The following is a 13,699-nucleotide window of genomic DNA, read 5'->3' on the forward strand; positions in this document are numbered from 1 at the left end:
CATCTTAAAAATTGCAGCAAACTCGGGAATGTCCCTTTAACGGTAAATTAGCAAGGGACTTTGATATGCACTTTCCTACAGAAAGGATAGTACATACCACACTATTTGGCATATCAGACGTGGGGAACTGGTTGGGATGGGAAGCAACCGGAGTCCATTGAGCGCGATCGAACCCACGACCCACTGTTCCTCAGGAGATGACTCAGCTAAATACAAATTTTCTCAGAACTGAAAATAATCGCCGTTAACGAAAGTTAAAGTTAAATTTGTTATGTTTAAACACCACCCCTAGATCACACTGATTTATTAATCATCGGCTATTGTATGTCAAACATTTATTAATTTTGACATATAGTTTTAAAGAGGAAACCTGCTACATTTTTCCATTAGCAGCTAGAGATCTTTTATGTGCACCATCCTACAGACAAGATAGCACATACCACGACTTTGATAAACCAGTCGTGGTTCACTGGCTGCAACGGGAAATAGTCCAATGGATCCACCGACGGGGATCGATCCCAGACCGACTGCGCATCAAGCGAGCGTTTTACCACTGGGCTACGTGACGCTTACTGACTCAGCCGAATATAACTATGCTGAGAACTGGAAATAATTGCCGTTAACAAGAACATGGTTATATATACAATGAATATTAATTTTTTTAAATATCACCTGCAATCAGCTGGTATATCAAATGAAAAGGATACCATATATTGAGATGACGTCAGCTAACGTTTTACCTACGCCATAATAATATTATAGTATTACACATAGTAAAGACGTTGGTTTGTTTAACGACACCACTTGAGCACATTGATTTATCAATCATCGGCTATTGGATGCCAAACATTTGGTAATTTTGACATATAGTCTCAGAGAGGAAACCTGCTACATTTTTCCATTAGTAGCAAGGGATCTTTTATGTGCACCATCCCACAGACAGAATAACACATACCACAACCTTATATATATCAGTCTTAGTTCATTGGCTGGAACGAGAAATAGCCCAAACGGGCCAACCAAAGGGGATCAATCCCAAACCGACCACACATCAAGCGAGCGCTTTACCACTGGACTACGTTCCGCCACATAAAAAAAAAGAAAAAAGAAAAAAAAGAAAGAAAAAAAAAAGAAGAAGAAAAAGACAATGTAGCGAGCGACAGCGGCCTTTGTTAAACCAGTCTTGGTTCATTGGCTGGAACGAGAAATAGCCCGATGGGCCCATCGACGGGTATCGATCCCAGACCGACCGCGCTTCAGGATGACGCTTTACCACTGGACTACGTCACACCCTTAGCCGTTAACAAGCACCTGGGCAGCGAACATTTCGCTAACGTTCGTGAACTATTTGATTGGTTCCCGACGTGGCCATTTGGTTTAACGTGAAGCTGAGTGTCAGCGACAAGCGGTTGACTGAACTTACCTCTAGTTATTAATAAAGCAATGTCACCTGCAATCAGCAGGTATATCAAATGTAAATGACAATATGTAACACCATGTAATGAGATGACGTCAGCTGATGTCATATCTCTGTTATAATTATAATATATTGCCACATATTACAAACGTGACAAACCTGTCAATTCGTTATTATTATGGTGTATTTGGTAGTCCATTTTACGAAATTATGTTAGTTTTGACATATAGTCTTAGAGAGGAAACCCGCTACATTTTTTTTTATTTGTAGCAAGGGATCTTTTATATGCACCATCCCATAGACAGAAGAGCACATACTATGGCCTTTGATGTACCAGTCGTGGTGCACTGACTGGAGCGAGAAATAGCCCAATGGGGCCCACCGACGGGGGTCGATCCCAAACCGGCCGCGCATCAAGTAAGCGCTTTACCACTGGACTACATCCCGCTCCAAAGAAGAAAGATAATACCATCATGAAGACTACAGTGTAAGAGCTATGTAAGACCATCACGTTTTAGAAATTGAATTTAAATGCAGAATTGCGTAATAGGATATGTCATATACCGCGCACCAACCGAGCGCTTTACCACTGGAATAAATCCGGCTCCAAAGAAGAAAGATAATACCTACATGTACACTACAGTGTAAGAGCCATGTAAGACCATCACGTTTTAGAAATTGAATTTAAATGCAGAATTGCGTAATAGGATATGTCATATACCGCGCACCAACCGAGCGCTTTACCACTGGGCTACGTCAGTGGTAAGACATGTTTTATTTAACGACGCATTCAACATATTTTATTTACAGTTATATTGCGTCGGGCCCCTTCAGTGGGCCCATTGGACTATTTCAAAGGCTCTTTTATATTAAAGGGCGTGGTATGTGCTATCCTGTCTGTTGGATGGTGCATATACAAGTTCCCTTACTACTAATACAACAATGTAGCGGATTTCCTGTTTAAGACTACATTTCAGAATGACCACTGCAATTTGCCTATCATTAATAAATCAATGAACTCTAGTGGCGTCGTTAAACAAAACAAACTTTAACTATTCCAGACTGATTTGTGGAATCTGGTTACTCACCGGTTACATAAAAGCGCTCGCTCGATGCGCGGTCGGTGTGGGATCGATCCCCGTCGGTGGGCCCATTGGGCTATTTCTCGTTCCAGCCAGTGCACCACAACTGGTATATCAAAGGCCGTGGTATGTACTACCCTGTCTGTGGGATGGTGCATATAAAAGACCCCTTGCTGCTAATCGAAAAAGAGTAGCCCCATGATGTGGCCACAGCGGGTTTCTTCTCTCAATATCTGTGTGGTCCTTAACCATATGTCTGACGCCATATAACCGTAAACAAAATGTATTGAGTGCGTTGTTAAATAAAACATATATTAAATATAATTCACATCACTGAACAGTTGGTTACATAAGCAAAAATCACTTGAATGGACAACTGGTTACATACAGTTTTGAAATATTGTGCTGTATCTAACACGTTATAGTTTTTCGACATTCAGTAGATAAAGAGAGACCAGATAGAAAACTCCTGCCGCTGTATCCGATAAACAGGACAATGCATACCAAAACCGTTGATGTACTATCGTGGGGCACTGGCTGAGACGGGGGAAAGAACAGAGTACACCAAGGGCGATCGAACCAACAACCTATCGCATCATAAGCGAACATTGAATAATAATAAAAGTATGTAGCTAACCCACTCACCTCTTGTTCTGTGTGGCCAGCAAAATGTGTCAACGCCACGGCTTTCCTGTCCTAACAGCCACACAGCGCTTCCAACACCAATAAATACAGACTATTATTAAAAGTCGGCTGTTCCCAGGGCGAAAGCGTTGCTAGGAAACGTCAGCTGGCACGGAACTGCCCTTTACAAGACCGTTGCTTTAGCTGCTGGACTACTGTACGTAATACTATGGGGAACAGCGGAACAAAATATTGGCACTCAGTATTGATTTGAAGACGCCGAGAAGGCGCAAGAGAAAAACAAAGCCACCCACACCAGTCTATAATCCATTTCATAAAACTCACAGCGTATTTCAAAGTAGGATCTCGGTAAACGAGAGATGCCAGTGGCATCGTAAAAAGAAAAGAAATATTAATTTTGTTTAACAGCATGTCAGCATATTTTAAACAATGGGTGTTTAATATTAATGGTTATTTTGAAATAGAGAGAGGAAGAGGGTGAGATAGATAGATAGATAGATACAGATAGAGAGAGAGAGAGAGAGAGAGAGAGAGAGAGAGAGAGAGAGAGAGAGAGAGAGAGAGAGAGAGAGAGAGAGAGAGAGAGAGGTGTACGGCTGTCACGGTGACCAGTACCATCTGAGGTGTACGGCTGTCACGATGCCCAGTACCATCTGAGGTGTACAGCTGTCACGGTACCCAGTACCATCTGAGGTGTACGGCTGTCACGGTGACCAGTACCATCTGAGGTATACGGCTGTCACGATGACCAATACCATCTGAGGTGTACGGCTGTCACTGTGCCAAATCCCATCTGAGGTGTACGACTGTCACGGTGCCAAATCCCATCTGAGGTGTACGGCTGTCATGGTGACCAGTCTCATCTGAGGTGTACGGCTGTCACGGTGCCAAATCCTATTTGAGGTGTACGGCTGTCACGGTGCCAAATCCTATCTGAGGTGTACAGCTGTCACGGTGACCAGTCCCATCTGAGGTGTACGGCTGTCACGATGACCTTTCCCATCACTGGTGTACGGCTGTCACGGTGACCTGTTCCATCCCTGGTGTACGGCTGTCACGGTGATCAGTCCCATCTGAGGTGTACGACTGTCACGGTGACCAGTCCCATCTCAGGTGTACGACTGTCACGGTTACCAGTTCCATCTCAGGTGTACGACTGTCACGGTTACCAGTCCCATCTCAGGTGTACGACTTTCACTGTGACCAGTTCCATCTCAGGTGTACGACTGTCACGGTGACCAGTCCCATCTCAGGTGTACGACTGTCACGGTTACCAGTTCCATCTCAGGTGCACGACTGTCACGGTTACCAGTCCCATCTCAGGTGTACGACTTTCACTGTGACCAGTTCCATCTCAGGTGTACGACTGTCACGGTTACCAGTCCCATTCAGGTGTACGACTTTCACTGTGACCAGTTCCATCTGAGGTGTACGACTGTCACGGTGACCAGTCCCATCTCAGGTGTACGACTGTCACGGTTACCAGTCCCATCTCAGATGTACGACTGTCACGGTTACCAGTCCCATCTCAGGTGTACGACTTTCACTGTGACCAGTTCCATCTCAGGTGTACGACTGTCACGGTTACCAGTCCCATCTCAGGTGTACGACTTTCACGGTGACCAGACCGTCTGGTGTTGTACATACCTTAATGTTTCGCTCATCCCGGGGTAGCGGACTATACGTTTGTCACGTGACAGCACGTTAAAGATACGAGACAGCATATACCCAGCGCTCAGACTAGTATAACTTACAGTAACGTACAGTACACACTAGAAGAAAAGAAGGAAATGCTTTATTTAACGACGCACTCAATACATTTTATTTACGGTTATATGGCGTCGGACATATGGTTAAGGACCTTACAGATATAGAGAGAGGTAACCCACTGTTGCGACTCCATGGGCTACTCTTTTCGATTAGCAGCAAGGGATATTTTATATGCAACATCCCACAGACAGGATAGTACATACTACAGCCTTTGTTACACCAGTTGTGGAGCACTGGCTGGAACGAGAAATAGTCCAATGGGTAGTATCCGTTAGAAAACAACAACACTAGCAAGTAATAGATTACGACTAATTTATTTATTATAAAATAATCATAATCATAATTAATATAACCCATGTCTTCTAATGACACAAATGTAAGTAATGGGTTTAACAGTGTTATGATACTGAATACAACCGCAGTTAAACATAGGTGGTTGGCTTCCTAATTAAACTCTTAGTTAAGGTATACTAACTCAGTATATTACTTAGTTTTTAAGCTTAAGTAGTTACCACCAATTAAAGGGACCAACCCTAGTTTTTAAACACTAAGGCATATTTTTCACTATTAGAGCCGTTTGTGATCACTGAAATCAAACATTGCTTATATTTTTTGTTTAGAATATCCATTTATGTACAACCGAAGTGGTTCATCTTGGTGTTTCTAACAGCACAAAATGCATTTTTCATAGTTTTAAAAATGCACGTGCGTCTCAGAAGTAAGGGCTATGGAATCGCGTTTTAGTCTTAACCAAACTTAGTGTCCATTTTTTATGGGTTGAAACTAGACTCTAGGTGAAAAATATATGTCAGTGTTTAAAAACTAGGGTATGTCCCTTTAACACTATGTAATCTCCAACAACCGTATACTTGACTATTTCTATCTTTATTTCAACTTATTTTCGGGCTTATATCAAATTAAGGTTCAAACACGCTGTCCTGGGCAAACACCTCAGCTATCTGGTATGTATGTCCAGGACAGTGGTTACTTTGTTAGCGAGAGAGAAGAGGGTGTAGTGGCCTTACACCTACCCAATGAGCGCCTAAGAACTCGCGCTGGGTTGGTGCCGGTAACGGGCTGCGAACCCTGTACCTACCAGCTTGTAGTCCGATGGCTTAACGACTGCGCCACCCAGGCCGGTTATTTTCTATCAACCTAAATGCATATTACGCAAACAATGACATTGAACACATAATTACCAGCTGTCCAGCGAAGAGAGACTGCCCTGAGTATAAATCACTCGGGCAAAACGACCAATTCTATTCAATTCTTTATCTAACTTTGAGCTGTTACAGTTCATCAGTTGCACAAGTAAAATACAACATAGTATGTACATATCAAGTGGAAGGTGTAATAACATTATTACAACACCGGAGAATGTAACAAATACAAAAATATATTCACAAAATACATTAAAGGACTCGCCCCTATGTGCCATTTATAATTGCACCACGTTTTTTAAAATACTTTACATATATATTTCCCCAAATTACATAATTCTTTAGTATTATTGCTGTTTAGCAGTTGTAGTAATTTTACCATATATGGGTGAACCCATTAATACTATTATATATACAATGCTCTTAAATCGTTAGAGAAGGGGCAACATAAAATAAAATGAAACTCATCTTCTACTTCACCCATTTGACACAACATACATATTCTTTTAGACCAATCGGTGTTGCAATAGCGTCCAACCTCAATTGCTAAACTATGTGAAGATAGCTAAACTTTGTTATATATATATTTTTTTATATAAAACTGGGAATGGCTTAATCATATATTTCTGTAAATATATCTCTTCTACTAGGTATTTATAGAGATATGAACATTTAGTAGATGTCTGTAGTATACCTGCAAGATCTTGTTTACCTTGATAAAAAACACTCTGCCTTATCATCAATAAATAAAAATCCATATTTGAATCCTGGTATAACCATACCTCATACAACCCTAAAGAAGATAACAATAGTATTGTTTAATATTACTTGCTCAGTTATTTTGTTTTCCACACTTGAATCATAGTTCATTGTATGCATTATACAATATACAAATGTTTGTATTCAATAATTTGAACCAGTATTTAACCATACGGAATTTACATACCAATGAAAGCGGGTATCTTCCTAGTTCAAAATATATCATAATATTAGTTGTTGATCTTTTAACTTTTAAAATAGCCTTGCAATTCTCAAGATGTAACTTTTCTACAGAGTTCGCTTTATAAACCCCCATATTTTACAACAATAATGCAGAATACTAGCAACATATGTATCAAATAAAGAAAGAGATGTGCTAAAATTCAACATCAAGCTCCTAGTATTTATCTTAACAGTAAACATGGCTTTTTTCCCTTGATCAGTAATTAATTTAACCGCCTAACTAAATTTACCTTTATAATTAAAACAGAGACCCAGATAAGTAAACTGGTCTACATTATCAAGTAAAATACCGTTATAAAGAAGTGTTTTATTTAACGACGCACTCAACACATTTTATTTACGGTTATATGGCGTCAGACATATGGTTAAGGACCACACAGATTTTGAGAGGAAACCCACTGTCGCCACTACATGGGCTACTCTTCCGATTAGCAGCAAGGGATCTTTTATTTGCGCTTCCCACAGGCAGGATAGCACAAACCATGGCCTTTGTTGAACCAGTTATGGATCACTGGTCGGTGCAAGTGGTTTACACCTACCCATTGAGCCTTGCGGAGCACTCACTCAGGGTTTGGAATCGGTATCTGGATTAAAAATCCCATGCCTCGACTGGGATCCGAACCCAGTACCTACTAGCCTGTAGACCGATGGCCTGCCACGACGCCACCGAGGCCGGTATACCGTTATAATGCCACTTCTCATTTTCTGTTATAATGCCTCTATTTCTAAAAATAACTATCTTCGTTTTTGTAGTATTTAAACTTAGGATCCACTTGGAATTATATTCATATAATGTGTTTAACATCTTTTGAAGCCCCTCAAAACTTTTGGCAAAAATAACCATGTCGTCAGCATATAATAAAAGAAATAAACTTAAGTTCATGCTTAGGACAGGCATTCACAATAAATTCGTTTTCTAGATCACTAATATAGAATGAATACAAAATTGGTGACAAAATTCCCCCCTGCATTAAACCGACATTGTTATTAAAAAAGTCTGATCGACGTCTATTTATAGTAACACAACATTTCACGGACTGATACATGCCTTTTATAACCCTTAGACGTTTCCCTCTAATACCAAGTTTTGATAATTTAATCCACAAGTTTAATGTATTAAAGGGACAGACCCTAGTTTCAACCCATGAAAATGCACACTAAGTTTTGTTAAAGGGACAGACCCTAGTTTCAACCCATGAAAATGCACACTAAGTTTAGTTAATCCACAAACCTATAACACATATGGATAAAGTTACAATTGAGTGAAACATGGGACTGTGACTTTGAAACGCTGAAATACCCTCTAAAAATAGACTAAAACACGACTCCATAACTATTACTTCTCAGACGCACGTGCGTTTTTAATGCATTTTGTGATATTAAAAATACCAGGATGACCAAAAACACTTCGAAATGTATAATCTAAACCATAAAATCTCAGTAAAGTATTAATTCAGTTATTTTAAACGGCTCTAATAGTAAAAACTATGACTTAGTGTTTCAAAACTAGGGTATGTCCCTTTAACAAAATCAAATGCCTTTTTGTAATCTATCAAACAGCAATATAGTCTATCTTTTTTAACAAGAGCTTTTGACAACTACTGCATATAAAGAAAATATTGCATCTATGTTCCCATACCTCTGCGAAAGCCAAACTGAGCGTCACATATTTTATCAAATTCTTCAGACCAATCCCACAATCTCTTGCTGAGTATAGAAGTAAACAATTTACTCAATGCACTGAGCAAACTGATGCCTCTCTAATTATTTGGGTCTGAGTTATATCCCTTTTTAAAAATTGGTAGAATAACCGCAACACTCCATGGCGCAGTAAAAATACCTAAGCTTAAAGTCATATTGTCACAGACTACTGACCTATTACATGGCCTAGCAAAGTATACCTGAAAATATATACATTTGATTTGTCCCTAAATGTACTTTATTCAACCATCTTCATAATAACCATACTCCATTTATTAATTATATTTTGTAAACATTACTGAATCATGGCAATGGTCCATAATTCAAAAACTAAAATTGCCCAGAGGGTTGACATGGATTTCACTCCATCATGGTTCAGTTAAGGTGATGCAATGAAGATTCGGTTTCCAACAATTAATGTAATTTTTAGTTAATATCCATTTTTCTAGAAACAAGGTCCTTAAATCCGTGACAGTATGCCTTTAAGATTGTATTAAACATTTTCAAAATGATAGGCATCAAAAGTTCTTTAAACTCAATAAGAAATTCATTTAAAATGGAATGTAAACCAGGACTTTTATCACACTTTAGATGTTTTACAGCATACAAAATCTCAGCGTACGTAATTTCACAATCCAGTTGTTCATACAGGCATTCAGAGTTTACACTAAATACATCTGGAGCAGACTTACTCTCTGGTGTATTAGGATCAGTTTCCACTACATCCTTAAAATGATTTAAAAAGTCATTTAGAGATACATTAGGCTTAGTATGTTTAGACTTAGGGAAATTTCAGAAAAATTCTTTAGGATTATACTTTCTCAAATATTCTAGCTGATTACCTTGCTATCCTTGATATTGTCTTTTTAGGCGTTTCTCTCTCTTTTTATACTCTATTTTACAGGCATATAAATGTGCTTTATTTTCGTATGATTTATGGCAGTTAAAAGTTCTCAGTGCGGCCAAATATATTAAATACAGAAGTCGGCACTCAGAGTTAAACCAAGGTTTACCACACACTTGGTTGGACCTTGTCTTGTGCAGATCACTATATGTATGTATATGTCGAGACTTGCATTTACAAAAAAAAGTGTCCGTTATGTTCTGTAGTACACTTGAAAAATCCTTTACCATCCTGTCTACATCAATCTGTGATTCCAAATCAACATTTGTCACAGTAATGTTTAACAAATCTAAATTGACTCTTATTGCCTCCATACATTCATGTTTATGTTCATCGAGCCACCTACCTCTACTAAATTCCCTACCATCTTTAAGATCTTCATCCGATACACCATTTGGATTTAACAATACTGTACTGTGTAAAGAAAAATCAACATGCAATGGTGCATGATCAAAAAATTCATTAAAATTGCATAGGATTACTTTTTCTAATAAAGAAAACCGGTTACTTGCTGATAGTATATATTCAATAAGACTCATCCCCTGCTGGCCATGAAATGTAAAGTCATTAGACAAATCACACTTGTGTCTACCATTAACAGTTCGCTTTATCAAAACCCCCATATTTCACAACAATAATGCAAAATACTAGCAAAATATGTATCAAAAAATAAAGAAAGAGATGTGCTTAAATATTCAACATCAAGCTCCTAGTATTTCTCTTAACAGCAAACATGGCTTTTTTTCATTAATCAGTAATTAATTTAACCGTCTGACTAAATTTACCATTATAATTAAAACAGAGACCCAGATAAGAAAACTGGTCTACCTTGTCAAGTAAAATACCGTTATAATGCCACTTCTCATTTTCTGTTATAATGCCTCTATTTCCAGAAATCACTATCTTCGTTTTTGCAGTATTTAAACTTAGGCTCCACGTGGAATTACATTAGACCAGTAGCTTTACATAGGTTTAGTAGTTTACAGCCATAGTAGTTCTGTTCAGTGTCCAATGTCCGGATTAATTCTTGTCGGTAGCGATTCATCATTAGCAGAATCAATAAGTTCACATAATCTGTTTAATACACTGATATGAGGCTCATCAAATCTGATAAAACCATCTCTAGTCGCGGTTCTGCTATTAAAATCGCAAATAATAAACACATCTCCAATCTTAGAATAATACTCAATACCGGACTGTAATTCTGTGTAAATGACTCACAATTATATAACTTACAGTACGACGATGTCTGGGGTGCTATATAAACGGCAGCTATGTAATTATCCTTAACAAATATATTTAAATATCTATCCACTTTAACCAATATTATAGAATCTAAACAATTTTCGACTGTTGATATGTAAGGCTTAATCTGAGATTTAAACATTATAAAAATACCTCCTCCCTGAGCACCTTTTCTTTTTCTCACCGGGAGTGTTTTACTTCCGTAACCATCAACATGATATTCAAACTCATTATCGATCCAACATTCTAAAAGAAAAATAACATCATATATGTACGCAAAAAGTTTATAAAATTAACAGAGTTTAATTTTTCACCTAGGCCACCATGGATATTTCATGTCAAAGTTTTCAGAGAGAAGTCGCTAAAGCTCGTGACAACTGAAAATTATTTCACTTGGGACATACATTTGATATTAACTGAAAACTCGTTTATTATCCTCTATATACAAAAAGATTGGGCACAAGTTATTCACATACATTCTCCGGTGTGTCCTAATCACTGGGGTTAACAGTGTTCGTGTTCATAGCCGGGCTGTCAGCATGACATTGAGAAAGTGCATATACAATTTTGTAAACGTTCATTGGGTGTACATAATAGAACTTGTAATTACTTTGTTTATAGAGAATTGGGACGATTTCCACTAGCTATTATAAGAAAGCTGAGAATTTTTAAATATTGGATAAACCTTGGTAGTACCAGTAATTGCATTCTAAAAGCTGTGTACGAGGAAATGTATGAGTATGGAGATATTTGGCTAACGAATATTAAGCAGGAATTAGATACGCTTGGGCTAAGTTATATGTGGAAATCGACCCATACCCATATCTGTTTTTATTACATAATTAAAGAAAGAATATTTGATGTATTTAAACAAAAAGCCTACAATTTAATAACAGCGTCGCCAAAAGGATCACTATATAAACACTTAATAAAGGAATATCAATTACAAACATATCTGACGAAGCCAATTGATTCACGCAATATAAAAGAAATAACAAAAATGAGAATTTGTGCACACAGACTAAATATTGAAGCTGGTAGGTACAAAAATATCGAGAACACAAAGAGTATGTACATTATGTAATATTAATGAGATTGAGGATGAGTTTCATTTTATTCTTCAGTGTCCACGATACGAAACTTTAAGAAATATTTTTATTAAGAAATACTACTCCAAGAACCCCAGTGCTTTTCAACTAATACAGCTATTGTCAACTACAAACAATAAGGAGATAAATAACCTTGGCAAATACTTACTACGGGCGAACAAAATTAGGGATATGCTATTACTACAAACAACTTAATAGATCTATATTTGTGTAACCCATATTGCCGATTGTTTATATATAGATATAGATGGATTGTTTTATCGGTATATGTGTATGTGTTTATGTAAGTCATTCTCCGCCATTGTTCCGCTCTATTGTACATAATATTGTATTTCATTGTTATAATGCTGATAAGTTGGAAAACTTAACGCAATAAAGAACTTGAACTTGAGCATGTGTTGCGTGTACCGCATTGATAACCGGAGATCGGAATTCAGTAGCACGTACTTCATTAGTAGTCGGAGGCCGGAAGAGAACTCCATCGATACATAATTTGTCATTGTTCATTACAGCACGTTTACCTGCTCAGATGGCTTCACTCCTGTGGGGCGATAGAAGCTTAAACGTCTTTCGTTTACTTCCCTTGGAAATTGTTTGGAGACAAAGAAGTCTGATCCCTTCAGAACTTGACGATTTCCGTACCATTTCTCGATCACTAAACCTGCCGAACTTAGCGACGGTCAGCCTAGGCCTTCCTCTTCTCGATGTCTCAACTCTTTGCTGTGTCAATACACACCTCGGATTCGATATGCATGGTTTCCCGGCAGTTCAAGAACTAAACAAGCTCTTCGTCGAAACGGCCGGTGCAGTGTTTGGTTTTAAAATACCAAATACTAGTCATAGGAAAACAACCGTTAAGACTATTTACAGGGCGTAGTTTAAAAAACACTTGTAAACATGTCATCATATGCCGTACAATACGGCCTGAGTGTAAATAAAGTTCAGTTCAGTTCAGTAACTGCAAGGACTAGGATTCATAAGGCCAGAAGTAATCACCAACAACAAAAAAGCACAGACAGCCTACAAGTTTTAATATCTTCGAGTGGACAAGACAATACAAAAATACAATAAGAAAATACAGCAGTGCGCATCAAAAGAAATTAGAGAATGATCTTTCTAAAACTGTACAAACTGACCCCACAAGTATCTTTAAAATCATGAAACAGAAACAAAGCATACCTAGCAACAGTCCTTCGTTAGAATATATATTTTTAATTTTTTTTTAAAGAGAATAACTACATGTATGATAATGTCAACAATGATAACTTGTGTGATGTAAATGAGATTGTTGAATCAATTGACACAAACAACATTTAAAATATGCCTATATCTGGACATTTTTCAGAGGGATTCATAGTACAAGTACAAGTGGAATTAAATAATGTATCAGAAAGGATGGTGAACTATCAAAATATGTTACGTGCGACATAGGCGTGAGGCAAGGGGAAAATGTATCCCCTATTTAATTCTCGTTGTTTTTAAATGATTTGGAGTACTATTAAAAGCCACAACAGTGAAAAGGTATTACGATTAATGCCATTGATTTTGAGATATATTTTGACATAGGTCAACGATTTTTATTAGGTTATAAAGTAAAAGTAAAGTTTGTTTTATTTAACGACGCCACTAGAGCACATTGATTTTTTGTATCTTATCATCAGCTA

Source organism: Gigantopelta aegis, chromosome 5 (genome assembly GCF_016097555.1).
Source record: "Gigantopelta aegis isolate Gae_Host chromosome 5, Gae_host_genome, whole genome shotgun sequence".
Lineage (NCBI taxonomy): Eukaryota > Metazoa > Mollusca > Gastropoda > Neomphalida > Peltospiridae > Gigantopelta > Gigantopelta aegis.